At 37.1% G+C, this 26,425-nt stretch overlaps 1 protein-coding gene and 1 pseudogene across 1 annotated transcript in view; both read right to left on the minus strand.

Moving 5' to 3' along the window:
* LOC108685202 (odorant receptor 49a-like) overlaps nucleotides 1–26,425 on the minus strand; it is a 170,142-nt gene that overhangs the window by 35,289 nt on the left and 108,428 nt on the right. The gene's annotated exons all lie outside the window — the stretch shown is intronic.
* LOC108685204 lies at nucleotides 18,715–19,723 on the minus strand (annotated as a pseudogene).

Below are 26,425 nucleotides of genomic sequence, written 5' to 3' on the forward strand. Positions count from 1 at the left end.
GTCCTTCATTTCTGACACAATTATGTCGCAGAAGGAGGATGAAAGGAAGAAGGAAAATCCTCCCCTCTCCCCCCTCCCCCCCCTAGTCGCCGGATGAATGAAAGAGGCATAAATTGCCTCTCAGCCATTTTAGGCAATAGGGCGCGAGTCCCGACAATACCGTATCCTGGGAGTAGGGGGGAAAGAGGGCCCAGTCCCTCTTCCTCCATAGAATAATTAAAACGTGTGATTAACATCGAGGCACAATCATCGATCACGAGGAAGACTGGAAGTGTATCACTGATAATCCCCGGCCCCTCCCTCTAAGTGCAAAGATGACCACAGTAAGGTTTTTAGCCAGTAAGCGATATCATACTCCTCCGGGTAAAGACATAAGGATTGAATGCTGTACTATCCCCGGATTCAGCGTATCTGGGGGTGTCTTCCTCTCCATGTGAGAAGATCTCTTCAGAGATCATCACTTCTTGGAAGGATGTAAGATTTTTTTCACCTAAAAAAAGGGGAGCGCATAACTTTCTACGCGAAGTAACTCCCACCCCACTCTCTTCTCCTGCTACGGGGCGTACTACTTCGTAATGCTAATTTAATGCTAATCAATAATATTTACTTTAGTAGTAAAATGTTAATTAAGTTTATTTTTCTGAAATTCCAGCGAAGTTCTATTAAATTTCACTGAAGTTTCACTGAAAAATATTTATTATAAAACAAAGAATAATTTTAGCGACATTTTTCCACCAGTTAATATTTTTTAAACGATTTTTAGATCAAAAGTACAATACTATTTATACCAATGTGTCCTTAGACTAAATCACTGTTAGATCAAATCTCCTTTAGATCAACTTACTGTTAAATCAAATATTTTAGATCGAATATTAGCTTAGCTTAAATTGATTTAGATCAAATTCCGTAAGTCGTTGTATTATTTGCAATATGTAGTTCAAATATTGATTTGAATGTTTGAAATCGAAAGCTGGTAAGATGAAAATGGGAATATGGTATGAGCTATGGTAGAATCAGAAAGGTGAAACATTCCGAAGGATACGCAGTAAACAGTGAAACGCTGATAGTTATATTTGATTGATCGAAATTTGAGCCTTGCCTCACCATGTGCAATGCTTCATCTTTTTGATTTCATGATATGAACATTGTTATGAGTTCCGTTTTTGATCGGCAAACTATTAACAACATAGGATTCCATTTGTAGTTGCTACACTAAAAAAAAGTTCATAAAAATTTGAATAAATATTTGTTTATATAGTACCAATGGGATAATTTATTTAAAATAAATAAATATTTATTTAATTCAAAAGATTTACACTTAATTTAAGTATTATTTTTTAAATTCGAATAAATATTTATTTTCTGTATGCAATGATCCCATTGGTATCTAAACATATTTATTTAAATGTCGTAAATTCATTTTTTAATGTAAAATGAATATATGTATCTCTCTTGATTATTTGTAATATTTGTATAGACTATGATTGTAGAACGGAGTGTGAATATTTCTGTTTAATTTGTTACATGTTATATGTGTAGGATTTTGATAAATACTCGCTATTATTAAATATATGTAATTCGCGATGCACAGACAATGACTGCCGATTTGGCCATGACACACACTCGCCTGCGATTAATTCTCTCTCGCGTTCTTGTCTGACGCTCCGGCTCAGGAATATACGAGGGATCCGTGTCCGCCATTCCTTCTTCGGTCCCTGACGAGTGATATGCATACGGTTTTATATAGTCCGCTGATGATGTTATCCAGGGTTCATCGGCTTCTTTAATTACTTCGTAGCGCTCGTTTTCTTTTCGAAATCTTTTAGAAACCGAGATATTTATCTTTAATTTTCTGTCCCGGCCTGTACTGCATCCGTTTGATGGCAACGAGATCGTCCTCATTGTATTGAATTGCCGGAATTAATCTGCGGTTATATGTGCGTCGATTTTCGTTTCGAACTCGGGCGATGTTTTCCAGTCTCCTTAATTCTCATTGTCCTTCGTTAAAGACTGCTACCGATTCTAATTCGATAAGTGATAATAATTCCGGATCTTTTTTTGTCCGCATTTATCGAAGAGGATTTCAAACGGGCTAGTTCCCACGCTTCTTTGGTAAGTTGATCGCTGTTTTGTACTCTATGTATGTACTTGAACCACTTATCCGAATGATTCTGAGACAGCTTAGTGAGAATGAGTATAATGATAATGAACAATACAATTCACCTTCTCGACTTGACCGTTCTTCTTGACCGTTTCCTCTAGGCCTTATAATCAGGATGTGTTCGATATTCTTTTCTCTTTGAAACAGTAACTTTGAAAATCATTTGACATAAACGCCGAATCTTGATCGCTAATTATTCGACATAAATTTCCAAATACTTTCTGTTGGCTCTGTAGTTTCTTTAATACCTCTCTGGCATTTATGGTTTTCATCAAATAAATCCACACGAACTTGGAGAAACATCAACGACAACAAAGAGATATTTATACAGCTTCAACGTCGCTATCGATCCGAAGTGATCCACATGATACGTTGACAGCGGAGTATCCCTCTTTGATATTGGCCTAAGCTCACTTTCTTTTCTCGTTTCTTCTCAGCAAGAATACATGATACACAGTAGCTCATGTACGTTTTCGATTTTTTCTTTTAATTTAGGGATATAGTATTAATTTTGGATATTTTCCGATATTTTCTTAATTCCAAAATGGCCATTGTTATGTGTTTTGCGCTTTATATCGTAAAGCATGCTAGAAGGTAACACGATGACTCTCTTTATCAAGATATCATTCTTGCAACTATAATCTTCGGTTCCTTTTCTAAGACTTTTTTCATGATTCCTCTCCTCTTCATTTTGTTGTTTGTAAAATCAACATGAGTCTATCGTTTATGATTATCGATTACTGGATAGTGTGTCCGGACATCGAATGGACACCGAGTGGACACCGAATGCGTCAACATGTCAGAGACGAGTTCTCGATCTCATCCAAATAGAAGGAGTCGAACTCCTTCAAGATCAACGTTCATCTTGCAATCTTTGAAATGTCGACTTTACTTAATGTCTTCTAAATGCGGAGCATTCGGTGATCCTGAACTTGATGCCCAACAGATAAATTCTGAATTTCTTGATAGTTGCCATAATAATTAGAGCCTTTAGCTCGTACAGGAATGATACTTCCTTTCCGTATCAGTCATCTTACGACTACAATTCACCGGTTTAAAGGAATTCTCTTCCTTTTGCTTTTGTAGAAGCACAGCCCTGTATCTTTCCTTGCTGGTATTAGCGTGTAGCTCTGTGATTGCATTGGATTGATTGGAGTATCGGTACTGTCGTCAATATCTCTTTCAACTGCTCAAACGATTGTCGTTGTTCTTCTCCGAATCAGAATTTTCGATTTTTCTTCAGGATTTCCGATAACGGCTTTGCAATTCTCGCGTAATCCCGTAATTTAAATTTACGGAAATACCCTATAAGGCCTAAAAAGCTGGATAGTTTTCTTTGGGTAGGAATCTTTTCACATTTTTTTTACTTCCATCAGTGAGGAACCAATATGACTGTCTTCTATCGTGTGTCCCAAGTATACTCTGGAGGAATTTGTACTACTTTCAATTGATGACGAGTCCCGCTTCAACTGCAACGGTAAGCGTCTCCTTCAAGTTCGCCAGCGCTTCGGCTTTGGTCTTTCTGGGTATTACTAAATCATTTATATATGTGAACACGATGTTCCTTCGACTGAGATCGCGAAAGACTTCAACAATAAACCAAGCAGAAATGTAGGACTATTGTATAATCTGAACGGAGTCTTGAGAAATTCATATTGGCCGTTGAGTATGACGAATGAGGTACTAACGACTTTCGGCAGCGATCTACAGGTGGAAGAAGTCTTCAAGTCCATCACTAAGAATAGCTTGACCATCAGTTAATGTATCGATACAATCATCGATCAAAGGCATGGGGAACCTTCCGGTTCAGTTACTAATAATCCACACAAACCTGATATGTTCTTTTTTTTCGATTTCGGCACGATTACGATTGGGCTATTTGCTGCTGCTTTGTTGGATGATGCCGTTGCGCAATCAATCTTTAAGTTGTGCATTCAAGATGATCTTCTTCTTTACCGCTAACCGGTGAGGCTTCAAACAGACTGGCGTCTCATTTTGTAGTATGATCTTCGTCTCAATATTGATCTGATTGTTTTGCTTCAGTACGTAGTTGTCAATTAGCTGTTGTATCTGATGACGATACTGTTTGTCGACATCTGTGTGATTCACTTGCGTATAGTTTAGTGCGCCTAGTTCCCTTACCGTTTTCTTGTAGATCCCCTTACTTCCATTTCCATCTTCCTCACGATTGCCTTCCTCAACTTTATACTCTTTTCTCTTTTCCTTTTCGTGTTGTCTTCGTTATTTTCTTTTTTCTCTTCTTCATTATTATTGTTTTCTCCGTTGTTTTCCTTTCGCTTTTCTTTTTACCATCTTTGTTGTTCTCTCTTTTCTTTTCTATCATTGTCTCCTTTCTCTTTTTTTCTTCATTATCTTTGTTATCCTCTTTTTTTCTTTTTTCTGCGTCTTCTTCCTTCTTAGTATTTCTCCAACTTCTTAATGGAAAGCCTTTCATCCGAATATCCATCTACCTTGTTAATCCTTTTTCTAGCAACATCCTCTCGTCCATTGCGTCAGATACATGTATATTTCTGTTTTGTACCGATCTCTCTAGATCATTAAGTATGTCCGAAAAATATCAATCGTTATCTGAGATCTTTCTAATCCATAGAGTGAATGGGATATCGTATTAATGGGTGAGCTATCAATCCACTGATATTCGCTGTACTTCAATAGCGTAGTGGATTCCGGTATCCATCATTGATATTATCGGCGTGTCATCATCATTTATTATTATCTCGTTATCTGTTGGTACGCGGTTGCTCATATTTATCACGTTCACCTTCCGGTTCTTTCTTCGTTGTCTCACTAAAGTTATCACATTTTGCTGCAATTTTAGCAATCCAAAATTTGCACTTAAGCATTTTGGTCCTTCGTCTTTATGTGGATAATCACGTGCTTTATTTTCACTGGATCTACAGCTAAAGCATTTTGTCTCTTTTCGTTCCTTTTGATTAGCTTTCTTTACACTCTTATCTGTATTTTTCTCTTTAGCAGTCTTAGGTTGCTTCTTTCGCGATTTCTTGTCTGACTTTTTCTTCATTAGATCGAAGTGTTTTCATCAAATTTTTCTTCAACTGTGTCAGGATATCTGCTCCACAGAGGATGCTTTTATTGTTCTCCTCGTTAAGTATTCCACTTGATAATATACTGAATAAGTGATTCTTCCTCTATGTCGCTTGACTCACTATCGTCTGCATTGCGTGTTGTTGCGATATCTCATTTGAGATTGTCTCTTTCGCTTAATCAGCTGTGCATGTATTGTATTATAGCGCTGTTATGCTTTATTTCGAACTCACTCAACAGGCAATTCTTGATCAATCTTCAAGTAGTTATTCCTTTCTGTAGCGATATAAATTGTTTTGCTGAATCTCGCAGCAGCTTTTTTGCGATTTTTGTAGGTTATTCCAGCAGCAGTTCACTTATGTCCTCGAATTCGTTTATCCACCGTTTAACTTTCATCTGATCATCTCCCGAGATCTTCTTTACCGGCGTGGAAGTCACGCATCTCGGTTTCGCGCCGATGCTTTTACGCCTTCTTCACCGAAGGTTTCCATCTCGTTTGAAGGTTTCCGTCTCCTTTGTCTTATCATCCTTTGTATATCTTTATTCGCCGACTGCTATTTCGATCGATTAGCGTCTTAACTTCCGATTTAACTTTAAGCTATCTTCTTCGATATGTTTTTAAATCTTTGACTCCTTATTGCCCTGCGACATGATCGGCATGTATACTCGTGACTGACATGTAAACTAGCAATATAATGGTTTCCGCGAACAATGTAATTAGCTTGAACGACTTGTACGATTGAACAATTTGAACAACTTAACGATTCGAACATTCGACGATTCGAGCAACTTGATCGCCTGAACGACTTTTACTTTCACACCTTGTTAACTCTAGTATCGCGTGCAGAGATGATTACCCAACTTTATCACTCGTCGTTTTCATGACTTTATCACTTTTCGTATTCACGATTCCGTTATCTGTGTTTTCGTGATCTCGGGCAAGCCTCCAATTATATAAGATTTTGATAAATACCCGCTTATTATTAAATGTATAATTCGTGATGCCATGGACAATAACTGTCGATCTGGCCACGACACGTGCTCACCTGCGACTAACTCCCTCTCTCGTCATACACTGACGCCTGACTCAGGGGCATACTAGACACCCGCGCTCGCGCATATGGTAATATAATACGGTAATATAATTATGATTCATCTGGTGGATTCAAGAAGAAATTTTTATATTTGAAACTAAATTTTAAGAAGATTGTTGCGCAGTCACGTGGCTCAATTGGGAATCAGGAATCTGTAAAATTTTACCTAGTTCCTAAAAGGATCACAACGCTGTGCTATAACTTTAAAGTTTCCAATACTTTGAAGTATGACGGAATTTTATCTCGAATTTTCCACTAGATAAAGCTTAACTATATGATCATATAGCGTGCAACAAGTTAAATGGAAATATTCACATTCTGTTTTACAATCACAATCATGATCTGCACAAGTTGATAAAATTTTACATAGCTCCAAATCGCTTTTAATCGATCTTGATGTTGATTTTAAGGAAGTCAAGATCATTAACGCTTCTTATTAAAAGTTATTAAAAGTTATTAACAAATAAAGTTGATAATATATTTCAATAATATTTCATCATTTACACGTTACTAATTGTACAGGATTGTTGATTGGATACAAAAAAGTTATTTCGACTAATTATAGTATTCGTTTATTGAAATTGTATTGTCTTTGGAATAACAATTTTGTTGTATAGCCACAGTGTAACTCATAGAAAAAAATTGAATAACTTCTACAAAAATAATTTTTGGAGAAAACAAAAACAGGTTGATTTTTGTTGAGTGGAGAGGACATCTTTTGACGTATAATTCTTACTCTTAAATTCGACTCCTTAAGCGAGGATGCCAATCCTTAAAAAATTGCAAATGGGAAAAAGGGTGACAAAAAGATGACAAATTATTAGAAAGATCTTTTAATTCCCTCCATTTCTACGTTTGATTTTTTTAATTTGAGCAATTCGTTTAGAAGATACAGAGAGAGTGTTAAACAAACTTTTATATCTTTCAACTTTTTTCTTTATTAATTATTGAATCAGTCCATTAATAAGTTGCAAGGGATGTCTAAATACATACCGTCATGTAATTTAGCGTAATTGTTCGAAATATTCATCGACTTCCATACAAAAAAAATTCTGCTCGTATATTTTAAAGCTTGTGGAGGGATTTCACGGCATTCATCGACGATACGTTAACGTAAATCTTTTAAAGAAACTGGTTGTGTTGCATAAATCTTATTTTTTAAGTAATCCCACAAAATGAAATCCAATGACGATAAATCTAGGAACCGAGAAGACCATTCAATAACGTTCCTAGTTTCAATCTGATGACCCAGAAAAGTTTTATCCAAATATTCAAACCGTGTAATGCTGAAGAGTTTCGTCTTATTGAAATATCAATTGATTTTCGAAATAATGCTCATTATTTTCGATAATATTGGTTAATAATATTGGTTAATGATGTCTTATAGCAATTCCAAATACACATCTCCATTCAAATTATGAGGTAGAAAAAAGGATCCTATGAGATGATGCCGAAAATGCCATTCTTTGCAACTTATTAATGAACCGATTCGATAGATAATAAAGAAAAAAGTTTAAAGACATGAAGCTTTGTTTGTTTTAAATTTAACACTCTATATTTTCTAAACAAATTGATCGAATTAAAAAAATTAATCGTAGAAATGTAGGGAATTGAAAGACCTTTCCAGTGATGTAATATTTGACCCCCTTTCTCGTTTGAAATTTTTTAGGGATTGGCACCCCCATTTTGAAGTTGAAATTAAGAATAAGAATTGTACGTCAAGAGATTTTTGTACAAGTTATTCAATCTATTTCGTATTTGATGGGCCACTCTGTATAATGTTCTTGTGATATATTAAAATCGTAAAACAGATGCGATAGGCAGGTAAGGTAGATAAGACTTTCATAATTGGAATCCGGATTATTTGCGATTGATGCAACGTATTCGAGTCGACTGTAGCATTCTTTATGATTCTTTACCCAAAGCTATGGCGAGCGATGGTGCAACAGCACTATGGCGGAGGAAGTGAGATGTTATAGAGACAATTAGCAATAGTTAATACGACTTCATTACAACATTAATCCGAGTTCTACTCATAATTATAAATAAGATGGAGAAAACATGTAGTTTCATATGTTTTTTTCCCAAATCATTAGAAGAATTATTATAATGCTTTAACATAAAAATGCAATGTTTATTTTTCAATGTTATGGTATAACGTATACATACAAACACAAAGCATGTTTAAAAGGTTCACCTTATCCTAGTCCTTGCTTACGAGGCAATAAAAAATCTATATAATTGTACTGTTCCACATCGGTTTTTGGCTTCCACACAAAGCGAGATCCATTTCACACTCTTCTGCTTAAAAGGATATATAATTTTAAATCTTGTTTTGCTCCTAGAGAGAGAAAAGATGAAGCGAACCTCGTTTTGCATAAAAAATCAAATGTCCCTAGACAGAGAGGTGGAGTGTATCTCGTTTTATGTGGAAAGTTAAATGTCTCTAGGCAAACAGGAGATGGAGTGGACCTCGTTTAACATGGAACGTCGAAAATCCATATAGAGAACTTGTTTTATAAATAACTTTTTAACAAGTAGGAAATGTTGCAAAATATGAATGACTTTAATCTCTTAGAAGACAGACATAATGATTGAAAGTCATTTGGACATTTGGTCATTTAGATGGCGTAAAAGTAAATATTTACTCAGACATCATTGGGAATTTCGTGAAGGCATTAGCCTTGCGATGTGGTTCTGCTTTTGGAGATCAGATTTTTATTATAGAAAATTCATGGAAAATAGCACTCTCTCTTTTTAATACAGTTGAACAAATTTATATCTAATTTAAGATATCTAATTTAAGATGCTTTTGTATGACTGCTGTCTTAAAGTTAGATGAGTCTTTCTCTTAAGAAATCTGATTTTTTATTTGCTATTATATATTTCTTTTAAATTATACATACAGGATATACAAAAATTCCGAACCCCTATCTATCTTAAAAAATAAGCATTTCTGAAAAAAATGTTTCATACAAAAGTTGTAGAATTTAAAATCTATAATCTATTTATTAATCATATTATTTTGACCTCTGAGAGCGCCATTAAGATTAGGTCTTCAGGTGGCAAGAGCCGGTCACTCGGATCATGTCCCCTTCATCAGTATGCTGGGGAGGGGGGGAGTGGGACGAGGAGAGCTGGTATCCTGGGACTGGTATCCCGTCAAAGCATTCATGGTCGGGTTAAGTTCGGCTATGGCTGCCTAGTCCCTTCAGCATAAATCACAACATAAGAGCGGAAGGATGTTAATACTAGATACCGGCCGGAAACACAATTTCACCATTGATAGTCTGATTTTGTGTTCACTCCTTTTTTACTACTATATTAAACAATTACTCACACCAATTTACAGATTCATTATCACATCCGCAAATGGTGGCGTTTAAAAGGACTTAAAATCTGACCAATCATGGCACTTCTCAGGACTTGATTCTTATTAAAAGGATTGTACGGCCGTCAGGTCCGGGGCGCCTCCAAAAGTATGTTGCACGCGTTCCCGGAGACATCCGAGTTGGAGCCAACGAAGAACACCCGGTGGGATTTTAGCGGGTCCCGCATATTTCTCTCCCGAGGCCGGCGATTCGCCTAGCCTGCACTATGATTTTTTGCGCTTCGGATTATCATAGCGTATCCATTTTTCATCACTCATCACGATATGATACAAAAACTTTTTTTTCTGTATCTTTGATGCAACATCATTTTGCGCCTTTCGATGTCCCTCGGCTTCAACTCGTACGGCACACAATATCCTTACTTTTGAATCATTCCAAAGCCTCATGGCTTTCGAACGTCTGAAAATCATTGATCGATCAATATTTAATGATTTTGCTAGTTCTTTTTACATTTGACTCGGATCTTAATCGAGTAAAGCTTCTATTTCCTTATCTTTAATCTTTTTCGATTGGTCTGGACGTTCCTTGTCTTCCTCAAAATCACCTTCTTCATAGCGTCGAAATCAGTACGCATATGTTGAAATTAATGGAGTATAATCACCATAAGCTTCCGACAGCATTCGTTGGTTTTCAGCAGCACTTTTCTTTAAATAGAAGCAAAAAAACAAAGTTTCCCGCAAATTGCGTTTTATTGACACAAAATTGAACATATTAAATGCTCAAAAAAATAATGTTGTTTATATTTCGGCAAAATGACACATACTGAAAACTAAAGTCATATAATAGTGTTGTGAATGTGAAGGTAGTAACAATATCCGAAAATTAATGCACACTCCCAATATTTTTACTTATATATTAGGTGTACAACTTTGCTTCCGCCGTTTTTTTTCCGAAATTCGAGGCTTTATTGTAAAAAACTGGTTATACATTTATGATTCAAAGTATTGTCCATCGCTGGCCACTACTTTCTCCCATCTTTCGGGTAGCGTACGAATCCCGCGTCGAAAAAACTGGTCATCTTTTGAGGCTATCCACGAATCGATCCAATTTTTTACTTCTTCATAAGATCGGAAGTGCTGGTCAGCCAGGCCGTGTGCCATTGATCGAAACAAGTGATAGTCAGAGGGAGCAACGTCTGGAGAATACGGCGGGTGGGGTAGGACTTCCCATTTCAACGTTTCCAAGTATGTCTTGACCACTTTCGCAACATGGGGTCGAGCATTGTCATGCTGCAAAATCACTTTATCGTGTCTCTCGTTGTATTGCGGCCGTTTGTCTTTCAATGCTCGGCTCAAACGCATCAATTGCGTTCGATACCGATCGCCTGTGATTGTTTCAGTCGATTTTAACAGTTCATAATACACTACATCGAGCTGGTTCCACCAAATACAGAGCATGACCTTGGACGTCAAAATCACCATTCTTGAAGCGTTGAAACCACTCACGACACGTTCTTTCACTAATAGCGGCCTCACCATAAGTATTTGAGAGCATTCGATGAGCTTCAGCCGCAGATTTCTTCATATTGAAGCAAAAAATTAAAACCTCCCGCAAATGACGAGAATTTGGCTCGTAAACTGACATTTTCAATCGAGAATAACTTTATGATGCAGACACAAATCGACTAATGTTTCTATGGGGTTATGTTGACAGATGCCCAAGTTTATTGTATGACGTCTATGATCTATTTATTTCGACCACCACTTACCGCTAAAGGAAAGAATACCATCTATAGGAAAACGACGGAAGCAAAGTTGTACACCTAATACTATTATTGAAAAGTTTGTGTGTGACGCTGGTGTCACCTTGTATGGAAGACTTGCCAAGGTGGCGTATAATAACGACTCGCTTTCTTATAATACTTTAAACTTTATTTGTTAGTAGTCAGAATTAAGATTTATTTGAAGCGTACAGTAGGCGATATTCCAATGCGTTCAATTAGAATGCGTGCACGTATAACTAGCACTTAGTACGACTTTGAATAAAATGAAATTTTCTCGCAGCCGTTCAAAAGAAAGTGTATTGTATTGTAGCAGTAACGAGACCGGCAAATCTCGTTGGAAATTCAGGCACTGAATGCCCTCGCGGTACGCGATATATTGATAATGTTATGTGATGAGCGTTGATACTACAGTGTGATTCGCTGTGAATATTCAGGACAAGATCCGTTAAGCGTTAGTATCGATAGATGATCCGTATTGATCGGGATCGGGAAGCGAACTCAACTTTCGCATGCGAAATGTGTGCACGATAGTCAACTTTTCGAGTGTTGTGCAAGGAGGGTCGCGTGCCACCTGAGATAGGCAGCGTAATTAGAACAGGAGCGAAATACATGCATGTTTTGAACGAAATGTCGGTCGCAGACATGATTGAACAGGAATGACTCAGAGTCTATGAGCTTGCAACAACCGAGAATATATTTAAATTGACGATGATTCCGGAACATATCGCCCGCCTCAAATGTAGGCATTCGAAATAATTCACATCAAAGCACGCAAGATACAATAATGGTATATCAATGAAAATGAATTGATACAAAATAATAATAATTATGACGCAATCAATCGAAGCTTACGATTCGCGATACTGTAACATCAGATAAGTTCAACGACAGCTTTGCCCACCATGACGGGTAGAAAACAAAATTTCACAATTGGTCGCCTGTATTCCTGGACCTGTTTTTACAGTTATGACGCGAATCAAATCGTCATCGCCGGAATAATACGCCGTGATCCGACTGAGTTGCCATTGGCTCGCTGAAGTCAGAGGGTTACGCACAAGGACGATTTGGCTAGTCGTCGGACAACGCGCCATTTTAAACGTTGTTGTTGAAGGGTATGCAAGTAATCACCGGATCAAAATCTTCAAAAATCTTCGATTATTTGTTGAACCATTTACCAACGCGAAAGTCTATTTTCACTTAAGTCAAACACACTTGGTTCGGCGGGAGCAATAACGCCGGCTTCCCACAAGTCGCCGAAGTGCGGCAATGCAGGGGATAGGAAATGCCACGTAGTTCTGTCAGTAGCAAGTCGGTTGCGGAAATTAAGATCGCGAATTGCTTTGCATGTGCATCGGACAATTCACGATCGGCGCCGTGAAACGTGGTTCCGTTATCGGAACACATGGACGTCGGTAGTCCTCAGCGAGAAACAAATCATTGATACTCTGCTACAAAGGAAGGAGAGGTATAATCGCTGACAAGCTCTAAATGTAAAGCTTTAGTCGTGAGGCATACGAATAATATAGACCTTTTGCAATATACGCCTTTTGCAATATATGCCTTCGAGCGGGAGCTATTCGGACAGCGATCGGACCTGCGTAATCAATGCCCGTATGGAGCGCAGCGGTTCGATTGACTCTTGTAGCCGAGATGTCGCCCATGAGTTCGACGGGCACGTCGGCACGTTCACGTGTATATGGTATGCACTTGTGAAGAACGGATCGAACGCTGGGCCGAAGAATCCAGAATTCGTGTTGCAATGACACGAGCGTTAATTGAGAATCGGTATGCAACGTTCTAAGATGATGAGGCTGGATGATGAGTACTAACTAGCGGGTGTGCGCGTAAGACAATGGAGTTCCTCGTCGCTCCTGGAAGGCAAGCTCGACGGAGTCTTCTTCAAATGTGAATAAGTCCATCCTCGTCCATATAAGGATTGAGAACAGAGAGCGGACTGTTCTTCTCTACTGTTCTTCGGTAGCGGGCGCTGATGAGAAACATGTTTAACTGTATTGTTTTGAGCCAGTAGCGTTTGGCGTTCTGAATTTCGTCGGGGAGCAAAGTTATGATATTAACTTGCGAGTTTTTAAAGTGTTGGAGTCGACTTAAAACGGTGCATAAACGGTAGTTCATAGCAACTTTGGTCACGAAGAATAACGCGATGCAAAATTCCAATAGCGTGCAATGCACATATCGGAGATTCTGGACGTTATTCGAAAAAAACATCGAAAGATACTGAAGAGCACGAGTTCAGTCAGGAGGATAATGCAACTATAGAGGGAGAGCCTGATCATCATAAAGTATGTGTCTCGAAAAGATTGGGATCGAGACCGCGAGGTGCGCAGTCCGCGGGATTAGTATGTGTCGAAATATGATACCAAGAAACTCCAGAAAGGAGTGATTGCACAACCGAAACACGATTGTCGATAAATTCCATCGGGAAGATGACTCAACCAGGCGAGTATAATAGTGGAGTCGGTTCAACAGTGACACTCGAGATTCGGTAACTGCAGCGCTGAGCACATGAAATCAAGTAAGCGAGAAGCAACGCAGCGAATAATTCCAAACGCGGGACGCTGATCGTTTTAACAGGAACACTTTTGATTTGGCGACGAAAAGAGAGACGGTAATTGAGCCGTCTAAATTAACGGTACGGAAATACACTGCGGCAGCGAAAGCCAGTCGATGCATCGGAAAACCCATGAAGGGCAATGTAGAGTATGAGATGTAAGTAGTCTAGCACGGAATGCTAATTGAAATATAGAAGTCATTGATGGTAATCGGACCAGCATCAAGATATTGCTAAGAATTTCGTCATCTCACCGGCATTAGAATGACCACAGGTACTGCATAAAAATTTTGGTGATAATATTGATGGGAGTAGCCCATCTTAAAGAATCGAAAACTTGCGATGATTGACAGAATGGCTCATTTGGTTTGTTCGGATGATGACAGTACGGTCACGTGGAATTGAAAGATATCTGTCTTAGGATTCCAAAGTATTCCTAAACTTTAAAGTGCTCATCGTAGTGAAAAATCTTATGAGTGGTTAAATCATGATCCGCAGTCCGATCAAGATCGGACAGAGCGGTGACGTTGCTCGCCCATTTTCGAAGGCGAAAGCCTCCTTTCTTTAATAATTCTATCAATTGATCGCATGTTTGACAAGAATCTGATCGTCTGCGCCAAAAGCACAATCATCAACATATGTCTGATGAATGGGAACCGCAAACGGAAATTCGGCATCTTTATCGTTTACGAGTTGTTCTAAGAAGAGTTAAGATGAAATCACACGATACTGGAATCAGCTTGCGAGATAGAGGATGCGTTAGAATAGTCAATTAGCGCTCTTCCGCATTTTTCTATCTCGCATGTCTTTCCCATGATTTGCTGTCAAATACCGCATCCTCTATCCCGCATGTTGATTCCCGTATCGTGTGAGTATAAACAGGTCCGTTGCGATACTCCGGAGTAATCTGAGCAGCGTGATGCACGATGGACTGCATTTCGCTAATGCCGGAAACGAAGTGATAAATTCTTGAAAGGCGAAGGCATTAAGCAAGCAATTCAGAGTAAACGTAGAAATGGATCCTTGATCAATTAGCGCGCGAACGGTGACAAAATGTTTATGAGGTGAATAAAAAAAAACTCGCCACACACACACACACACACACACACACACACACACACACAGAGTCGCGAGCAAGATTTTGGAGCTCGGTGCTATGGTTTTCGATAATAAGTGCGTAGCGACGGCGATTACACTTTCGCTCATGGGTGCGGACATCGGCAGTTGCTTAATATCGACTTAATGGAATTATTTAATATGTAACAACGTGTGATGTCGTATATTACACTGTCGACACGCGCGAGGATACAATCTTTCACAGCATGCTTCGTACTAAAACAATTCACACACATTTCTGGTTTTTAATGAATTCAAAACGTTGGGATGGAGTTTGTTTTAGGAACGTAGAATATAATAGATGGTTCGCTTTGCACAATGAGCACAAGAACAAAACGGTATGTAAGGCGGGAGTTTTCTTTTTAGTTGTCTGTGATTTTTCCGTTGCGTTCGCAGGTGTGATGGTCGAACGCGCGAATGCGAGAAATTGATCAAGTTCGCGAAAAACGCGAATTAATCTACGGTGTCGCCGAGTTTAAGTTCCCAAATTTTTCGTGATGAATTTTTGTGCAAGGAAAACAAGCCAATCATCTTAATATTCAGTAGCACAACCGAGATTCCTCAGAGCTTGTATTGCTTTATTGGTTTGATCGCGAAGCGTGCGAAGATCGTTAGAGGTTTCTCGGTTGTGAGCGGTTGAATGACGGTTGAAATTGAAAAGCGATTGCAAATGTATCGTAATAAGGCTATGTTTATTGTCATATCGAGAATCGAGAATATTCCGCGATAATGAAATTATCATTGGTTACCACGAGGTGATCAAGAGCGTTATTTGCACCTCCTTTTACATAGGAACATAAATAATGCATGCGCTCGATATTCGTTAAACTTTGATCATTATGAATCATTGATTTGAATTTATCACGAAAGCTTTCCCATTTGTCAAAATTCCCGTCAAAAGTCAGATTGACCCCGGAAGTGACGATGACCGGAACGAGTTATTGATCACTTACATCATGTATAACGGGACGGGGTTTGCGGACTTTGTGACAGTCCAGCCATGTAGTCGGCAGCTTCGTGAAAATAGTTTTGAAAAAACTATTCCTCAGAAAGTAGTTTTGGGTGAAGTATACTTGGATTGTCTTCAATTTCTCGTCCATAGCCAGCGTAATTTTGCAATCCAGCTCCTGGCATCTGGCGAAGGTCTCCTTAAGGGTTGCAAAGCGTTGCTGCATTATGGCACGTGTCATCTTAATCTCAGCTTCTTAAAATTAGTGAGTGTGCAAGATATGGCGCTCATCTGCTGGTTCTCATCAGTTCGTCGAGAGACGTGATTTTCAACGGAAAAGGCACAACGCGGAACGTTTGAGAATCAAGCAAAACATACAAACAATAACTTTCCTTGGCGATTTGGCTCGAAGGCACCAAAATATATTTGTGTGTGACGTTGGTATCATCTTATATGGAAGGCTTGCTCAAGGCGTGTAATAATGACGACTCTCTTTGTTGTAATAAATTTTAAACTTTATTCGTTAGTCGGAATTAAGATTTATTCGAAGCGAACGGTAAGCGATGCTCGTAATCCGATGACTGATCGTTCGGTTAGACGCATGCACGCCATATAACTTATACTTGATACGATTTTGAATATCTTCTCGCAGCAGTTAGGCAGAATTGCGAGATCGCAAATCTGGTTTGAAACTTAGGCAATTCTCGCGCACTGAATGCCCTCGCAGTACGCGTACCACCTTGATCAAAAAGTTCCCGGAATTACCATCAGGTGATGCTCTGAGTCAGCTGATTTGAGTTCTGTTTTTTTGGTTAGGTTGCCACATCTATCATTGACATTCCCATCAAATTTTATCACCGTAGCTTGACATTTGTAAAAGTTACGCCGTCTTGAATATATCTACCTCTGTACGTATTGTATTTTCGATTTTTTACACTTTTAAAAATGGAATTGAATTTGCAACGAGTTTGTATTAAATTTTGCGTTAAAAATGGATTGAATGGTGTGAAAATCTTGGAAATATTGGGAAACTGTTTCGGCAGTGATATTCTAAAGAAAACAGCCGTTTATGAATGGCATGAACGCTTCAAAAGTGGTCGTGAATCCGTCGAGGATGACGAACGCAGTGGCAGGCCGACGACATCGAAAACCGACGAAAACACCAATAAAGTGAGAGAAATGTTGATCAATAACCGCAAATTAACTATCAGAGAGCTGGCAGAGAACTTAAACATTGCTTATGGATCCATTCAGGACATTGTAGTTAATGGTTTGGGTTTGCGCCGTGTTGCTGCAAAGTTGGTCCCGAAGGAACTGAATTTCATGCAAAAAAGGGACGGCGTTGTCATCAAAGACATGATTTCCAAGGCTGAATCCGACCCAACATTCATCAAACGCATCACTGCTGGAGACGAGACGTGGGTTTATGAGTACGACACGCAATCCAGACATCAGGCGAGTGAATGGAAAGCTTCAAATGAGCCAAGATTAAAAAAACCACGTCGTTTTCAGTCGAAAAAGAAAGCGATGCTCACGGTTTTCATGGATTACAATGGTATTGTACATCTTTTTTGCCAGAAGGTCAGACAATTAATAAGGAGTATTATTTGAGCATTATGAGACGTTTGCATGAAGCAGTTCGCCAAAAAAGAAAGGATTTGTGGGCAAACAACTCGTGGATTTTGCACCATGATAATGCACCGTCGCACAATGCCTCATTATCCGTGAATTTTTGACCAAGAATGAAACGAATACCATCCAACAGCCATCGAATTCACCTGATATAGCTCCCTGCGATTTTTTTCTGTTCGATCGAGTCAAAAAACCATTATGGGGAACGCGTTTTAACAGCCGAAAGGAGGTAATGGAAAAATCGAAGACGGCTCTCATGGCTATACCGACAATAGAGTTCCAGAAATATTTCGAGAGCTGGATCAAGCGCTGGCATAAATGCGTTGCAATCGATGGGAAGTACTTTGAAGAGGACAATATCACTTTTGATGAATAAAACTTATATTTTGAATTTTCTAAATTCCGGGAACTTTTTGATCAAGATAGTATATCGATAACATTACGTGACAAAATACAGCGTTGATACGCGATGAAACTTCGGTGTGATTTGCTCTGAATATTCGGGATAAGATTCGTTCAGCGCGAGTATCGATAGATGATCCATATTGATCGGGATCGGGAAGAGAACTGAACTTTCGCATGCGGAACGTGTGTGCGATAGTCAACTTTTCGAAAGGGGGATCGCGTGTCATTTGAGATAGACAGCGTGATTAAAACAGGAGATACACGCATATTTTGAATGAAATGTCGATCGCAAGCATTATTGAACAGGGACGACTCGGTGTCTATGTATATTTACTTGCCATCTCCGAGAATACGTTTAAATTAACGATTCCGGAAACAGCGAATCACAATTATTGAGATCATACGTTATCATTACACTTGCAGGTTTACGATATGTCATAAATTAAAATTATTTTAGTCAATTGTATAATACAATCTGTAATTACTGTAAATTCTATTCCATAAAAATATATGTAAAAGCTCTCAATCGTCTGAACAATAGCTACGAGGGCAAGTCAGTAAGTTTAGGAAAACATAGTAAAACATATTTTTTTTGATCGATTCATTTTTATTTCTCAACATAGTCTCCTTTTAGCTCGATACACTTAATCCAACGATTCTCCAATTTTTTCAAGCCGTCCGAATGATTTGTCCAACCCTTCAAAATAAGCTTCTGTTTCGGCGATGAGCTCTCTGCTCTCTGGTAATGAATCTCTTTCCTCCGAACCATTTCTTCAGATTTGGAAACAGGAAATAGTCGCAGGAGGCTAAATCTGGCGAATATGCTGGATGGGGAAGCAATTCGTAGCGGAATTCGTTGAATTTGACCATCGGTGCCGAACACATGTGAGCCCGACTTGATGGAAGAGCTTTCTCCTTTGCCAAATGGGGATGTTTTTTCTTTAAAATATTGTTGAAATGGTCCAGTAAGGCTGCATAATAATCGCTATTAAGCATTTGCTTCGACAGAAAGTAATCGATATAAATTATACCGCGTACATTCCAAAAAACTGTGGCCATCACCTTTCCGGCCGATTTTATGGTCTTCGCCTTCTTCGGAGTTGGTTCAACCAGTGGAGTCCATTGACTGTTCCTTCGTTTCGAAATGTGTGAAGTAATGGATCCATGTTTCTATAGTAATGAATCGATGCAGAAATTCATTTGGATTACGTTGAAACATTTTCAAACATTGTTTTGAAATCGTCACATGGTCGCTTATGGTCCACAGTGAGTAAATGCGGCACCCATCTTGCCGATAGCTTTTTCATATCCAATTGGTCGTGTAAAATTGAAATCACTGCCATGTGATCACTATGCTTCAACAAGCTCGCACTTGCACTCATCGATCAGTCAAAACAATATCGACTTTATCGATGATTTCTGGCATGCCTCAATTAAAGTTCCGAACGAGGCATCACATGTGTACGATCACGTTTAAATTCATTCATCCAATTGTATACAGTCGCAAACGCTGATGCAAATATGTTATGAACATTATCCAACTCAACTTTGATTTCTTTTGACGTTCAACCTTTATGTAGATATTTGATCACTGCACGAAACTCGTTTTTTTCCATTTTGCAAAAAATACAAAGGTTGTTCGCTTTAATCGCGTATACAGAAACACGCGATGAATTCCGCTCAAAATTTGATAGTAATCAGCTGAGAGATATTACTTGTCAAAAAGTAATATGACATGACTCTGCGAATGCCTTTTTACAAATTTTCTAAGAACTTATTGACTTGTCCTCGTAGCATTTCAAGTTTGAAGCTATGGTAGTGGGCCACCGATTTATTAATTGTCTTATTATTAAAATACGCGATCGGAGTCTAATTACTATCCTTATATTTTTGCAGCAAAATAGTGCCCAAACTCAGGCTATTCGCATCTGAATGCAATTCCGTCGGCGCGATGGGACAATATATTCGCAAGACGGGGTAAGCTCTTCTTTTAATTTATTAAATAGATCTATACACGCGTTACTGAATTCGAATTCGGCATTATTTCTTAACAAATTGAGTAATAGTTTAGTCTTTATGGAATAGTCCTAATTGAATTTTCTAAAATAATTTGCGGGACCAAGAAATTATTATAAATTATATACTGATTTTGATCACGAGAAATTCTGAATGGCCTGTGTGTGCCGTTCACTTTACTAAGTGTCATATTGTTATCCCCAATTATGTAACCGATATTCAATTTTCTTACATAGAAATTTTTTTAAATTGAGTTCAAATCCGTAATTCAAAATAATCAGTATCTCTTCAAATTTATAGATTTGAGTCTATTGAATTGTAAAACAGTATATGTATATCTATGGTATATATGTAAACGAAAATTTTATTATCGCGAATGAAGGGTTGCAAAATCTGAACAACTCGTTTTTGAAATTCTGCAGATGGTTCAGAGTAACCGAAGGATAAATGAACATATTCAAATTGCCGTCGAGTGTTAAATACAAACGAAAAATATTTCATCGAGGATGTACTTTTATTAAAAATCCATCTTTTAATGATGCGAAAATTTATTCGATAACCTTGTTAAACAATCTTTGATTAGAGGAAACGAATATTTTTGCTCGTGAATACGTGCGTTTAGCGGACATAAATCTACGTATAATCGCAGATCTGTATTTTTCTTTTTTACAGGAACTATCCTATCACAATATGGCGAAATATCCAATTTGATGATTTTACGATCAAGCAGATCATTGATACGTTGACGGATTTGCTTACGCTCTTGCAATGCAATTTTTTAAGGTGTAACCATATAAGCGTACACGGAGTTTCGTAAATGAGCCTTAACTATGTAATCATTATTTTCTAAAGATATGTCCGTCTCTAAGTATTCTGAGATAATATGCTTTAATTTGTTTTTCGCAGCTTCACAAAAAAATCGGTTTCGCAATTTTCAAGTACTGAATTGGCATCCGGAGCCATATAACAAATTTCGATCGATGTTAATAGTTGTAATAAATTAAGTTGTAATAATTAATTATTTTCTCCGGACAATTTAGTGTGATTTTTCTGTCAGTAATTATTAAGATTAAGAATTAAACCCATATCCATGATTTCAATCGTTATTACAATATAATATATATAACATGACGTCAAACATTGATAAACGGGCGTACTCACAAAACATAAATGGAATAATCGTTTAGTCTTGCCGGAAATTAGTGGCTGACTCTATGTGGCCCTGTGTGACCCTGCAATTCATCTGTATGAATCCACCGACGAGATACTATTAAAGACAATCAACCCTGGGCAAATTTTCGACGGTCCCGAAAAAAAGTTCCAAGGTCCTGGAAGTAATTGAAGAACGCTGACATTATCGAATTGATATAAATTTATTATTATTAACATAAATATTTGACTCATATTAAATTCATGATTTTTTATTACATAAATGTTCCATAAATAAATATTTGTAAAGCTATAATGTCTCTGTATGTTGCAGAAAAATTGCAATTTTTTTTCTGCAGTTATCACCTCTGTTGATAATCAAACTTTGACGATAACACTGAAATCATAATTTTAAAGAAAAAAATATTATTGAGTTCTAAATGCTTAAATATGTCTACTAAACTAATAAATCATAAAATTAGTACAATATTATCAATTTTGAACTCTTAATCACTTCAATATTCACACATATGCGAGGATTTCATCAGTATTAATAGTATCTCGTCGGTGGTGGAGCTCATCGAGTTTATGCATACTGGTCGCGTCACTTATGGAACGCCATTCAAAATAGCCTTAAAATCTAAAATTAATTCCTACATCTGGCTATTCATGTATCTCACATGATGTGCAACGAAACTTTAAATTAAAACATGAATTTTAACTTAAATGTTACTTTACAAAATAATTCTGATATAACATTGACATTAATATCTTTAAATAAAAACGTACTAAATAAGTAATTTCTTAGAATCTAGTTTTACCATTCATGTCAGTTATTTCGTTATTGATAAACATTGGCAAAAGGGGACCCAACTCCAATGACATTGACCTTGATATATGTTGTCAAGGCATCTAAAGCATTGTTTTAGATCATGAATACTTTTGGTAAATAAGTTCTTCTGTTCACTTCGTAGCATAGTGCGTGATAATTATTTTATTTCTCATGATCTCTTTCAGAGCCTTCATTTTGTTGTCTTGATTCTGCTAATTTTTAATCAGTTTACTGTCACCGCATACCTATTTAATATATCGATATGTTTCATCATGTCGACACGTACTCCTATGTTCTAATCATAATCTTCTAATAAAAGAGCTCATCTATCTACCAAATATAATAAAATAAATTTTTTTACCTGACAATCCTATGAAACTTTAAAACTCTTTCAACCATTTTGGCTTTGAAAAATCAATTACTGCTTTAATTTTTCCTGATGAAGGATAGATTTTATTCTCTTCTAGAACATGACCTAGAAATTCTATAGCTCTTTTCATAAATTAACACTTTTTAAAATTGATCTGCAAGCCGTATTCGCTAGCGATTTTTAATACTAATTGTAAATGATTTGAAACTTCTTGTTCATTTTTTGCAAGTATATGTAATTAAGTCGTCAACATACAATAGCACCACGTTTTGCCTAATTAAATCCCAAATACCGTATTTGTACAGAGTAGGCCATTTTAATCTTTCCATGCTGATAACTCGAAAAGAGTGCAATTTAAAAAAAAAAGTTCAGACGAAAGTTTTGTGATTTTGATCAGGACATAAGACTGTATTATTGATTTGATCTTGGAGGGCGTTGTTGAGGTCAGAGCAAGGTCACTTTGAATTTTTTAAAAGGAATTCTCAATTTTTCATTACATATTCCTGTAGCATATCTCAAGGACTTTTCAAAATATTATAATAAAATTTTTTTTCTTTAAGTACTTTGTGAGTGACAGGGTTTGAAAGTTACAGCACCGCCGGCATCCAAGATATCCGATGACTAAAACCTCTAGAATTGTTCAAGATTATAACCTGGATAATATATAACCTTGTCAATAGTAAAACTATTGGAGATACCTCTTATTTTTATTTTTACAGAAATGAATTTTTGATGCAAAAATGAAAAGAAGAACTTCAATAACCTTAATCTTGACAAATATTACCCAGGTCATGATCTTTAATAACATTCAAAAGATATCGGTCAGACATCTTGGGTAATACTAATGCCGGCGTTGTTATAACTTTCAAGCCCTATAACTTGCAAAGTACTTAATGAGGAAATATTTTATTATAGTTAAAGTTTTGAAAAGCTCTTAAGGTAAACTATAGATATATAAGAATATATAAGAATATACAATGAGATATATAAGAGATGAGATATATAAGAATATACAATGAAAAATTGAGGGTTCCATTTAGAAAATTCAAAATGACTGTCCAGATATTGACAACATCCAAAATCAAATGGTATTATCTTATGTCCTCCTCACAAGTCACAAAATTTGGCCTAAAATATTTTTCCCTGCACTTTTTTCGATTATTAGCGTGGAAAGAGAAAAATAGCCTATCCTGTCATATCTCTGAAATACTCGTGAAGAATTGCAATACGAAAAGTGCTCTTGAGAACTGATACTGTTCACAATGTGTAACAAATGTGCATTTCCTGCTGTCATTTTCTGTCGGCATATAGGAGAAATCATTTTTTAAATCTAATATATTGAACACTCGAATTTCTCAATTTTTCTAATAAATCTTTAATGAGCGGTAACGAATGTCCATCTTTCTCTACGACCATTTAACTTACGATATACAAACCTATGATGATCCATCCTTATTTCTCACTACGATTATCAGACTCGCATATTCTAATGTGCATTCTTTCATTATCCTTTCCTTGAGCCATTCCGATACTTGCTTTGCTACAATTTCACTGTCCAGGTGATAATTTTCCACCTCCAGGAGGACTAAAACATTTTTTATCTAGCTTTCTTTTCTTACAGTCTTTCGATTAATGATTGATGTCTTTTGGCTTCACAGTTATATCATCATTCTAGATCTGATTGTTGCCCTATCTTTTTAGTGATCTTGTTGGCTTTCTAAATATTTTTTGCTTCTTCACTGCATTGTTCTTTTCTTGCATCTTTCCTTCTTCCGAACTTTTCTTGCGAATAGATTCGTGTATTTTCAATCTTTACTTAAAATTCACTCTTGACGCTATATGATATCAATTTATTCTTCATCCGTTGGATGCCGTCAATTATTGTACATATTGGATGAGTGTCTCCGGCTCTATTTTGCTTCGACGCTAATTATCAAATAGACATTCCTGTGTCTTTCTTCAAATTTCTCTTAGCATGTATTTGAGCATTATTATCCTTATTAGAGAATTTATCCTGCATAATTGGTTTCAGCTCCTTTCATGTTCTAATCACACTTCACTTTTAATAAGCATCCTCGCTTCGTCCAGTTAACGATTTTTTTACAAATACCTTTTGTTCTGTCCATTGAAAAAGATCCGCTGCGTCTTCAAATTCAGCTATCTATGTCTCTATTTGTCGGATAAGCGTCTTTGCCGCTAAAAGTTTTGATCAAGTTTTCTACATCTCGATAAGTTATCGAAAATTTTATGCGTGTATCGATCAGCCCTTTTATATATCTCTCTTCTTGTGCTTCTTCATCCACTAATGTTCTCATTCTCCTCATTGTTTTCATCCTCGCTTATTTCACTATTTTCTTCGTTGACGTCTTCCTGTTCAGGCACATGTGTGTTTACATCTATCAATCCATCTAGAATTCGTGTTATTATTGTACTTCCTTCTTATCTTCGTTGTATTCCAGTCTTAAGATACTACAGCACGATATTAAATCAATGATCATGAGTCTTCTCGCAAATTCCACCTTTCAGTCTGCATATTCGGGCGTATCCTTCTGGAATATCTGTATGAGGTTATTCATCTTACTGCTCATTTTACTATTCATTCGATACTTCTCATCTTCTCTTAATATTTATCGTACACGCTTTTCTCTTAATATTTATCGTACATCCTTAACGTTCTCATTTCATCCGTGTTCGTGATCATGCTTCCTCTTCTTTTGTTTCTTCTTCTGTCTTCTACTGTTTTTCTCTGCATCTTTCGTTTTCGTTATCGTTTTCAATCTTTATTTTCTTCTTTCGTTTTTCCTTTTGTATTTCTTTGTACTTCTATTCTTCTTTTCGTCTTTTCCGCTTATGATATTCATTTGATCCCAAAAAGACCCCCAATTTTATAAGCTTTAAGATTTGATAAGTTGCATTTGTCACAGTGATTTACGTACAAGCACAGTAACAAACAAACGCATTCGCAAAACGCGAACGAGATATCCTTCTTCTAACCATTTAGTCGTGCCGGGATCTAATAGTTGATTCTGCGTGCTCCTGTGCGCCAATCCATCTACACACATCGTGGGCCACATCGAGTTTGTGTCGGTTGTTGCGTCATCTATGGAGCACCATTCAAAATACCTTAAGATCTAAAATCAATTATAGATTATATAAGATCTGAAATTAGTTTTAAAATGTCGCAATTGCTTTCTTTTTTAGTTTCATTGAAGTCAGTAGATATAAAGTTTATAATTATTTATAAAATTTAAAATTACGTTAACATCACAGGGGTTTTTCGCCGGTTTTGATAGAAGTAGATCGAGTTGAATAGAAACAGATAATTGTCTTAGTTTACAACTTCACCTTTCACTTAAGTTTTTACATAAAAAACTATTTCTGTCTAAAAAAATGATAAAAGCATCTTAACCATTCACTTGAATTGTCAGTATACTGGACACGAAATAAAAAAATCTCAATATGAATACAATGTGTTATTTTATTGGTATTGCACCTATACTCTTTTAAAAACTGTTCGGAGAGTGGGTTAACAAAAAAATTACATCGAATCTAATTATTCTGTTGTAGCGCAGCAACAGAGTTATAATACTAATCCTGGAGAAAAAATTCATTTTTGAATTTTCATTAGACATAATTATATTATATATTTAATTACCTTTTTAATTACAGAAAATATTAATTTTATTTATAAAAGATTTTTGTTTCTGATGTAAAATGCTTATAAGTAAAGCTCCAACAAACACACACGCGCGCGCGCACACACACACGCACACACACACGCACGCACACACGCACACACACACGCACACACGCGCCCACACACGCGCCCACACACGCACACACACACGCACACACACACGCACACACACACACACACACACCGCACACACACGCACGAGAGAGAGAGAGAGAGAGAGAGAGAGAGAGAGACCCATAAGCGCGCGCGCGTAT

Source organism: Atta colombica, unplaced genomic scaffold (genome assembly GCF_001594045.1).
Source record: "Atta colombica isolate Treedump-2 unplaced genomic scaffold, Acol1.0 scaffold147, whole genome shotgun sequence".
Classification (NCBI taxonomy): domain Eukaryota; kingdom Metazoa; phylum Arthropoda; class Insecta; order Hymenoptera; family Formicidae; genus Atta; species Atta colombica.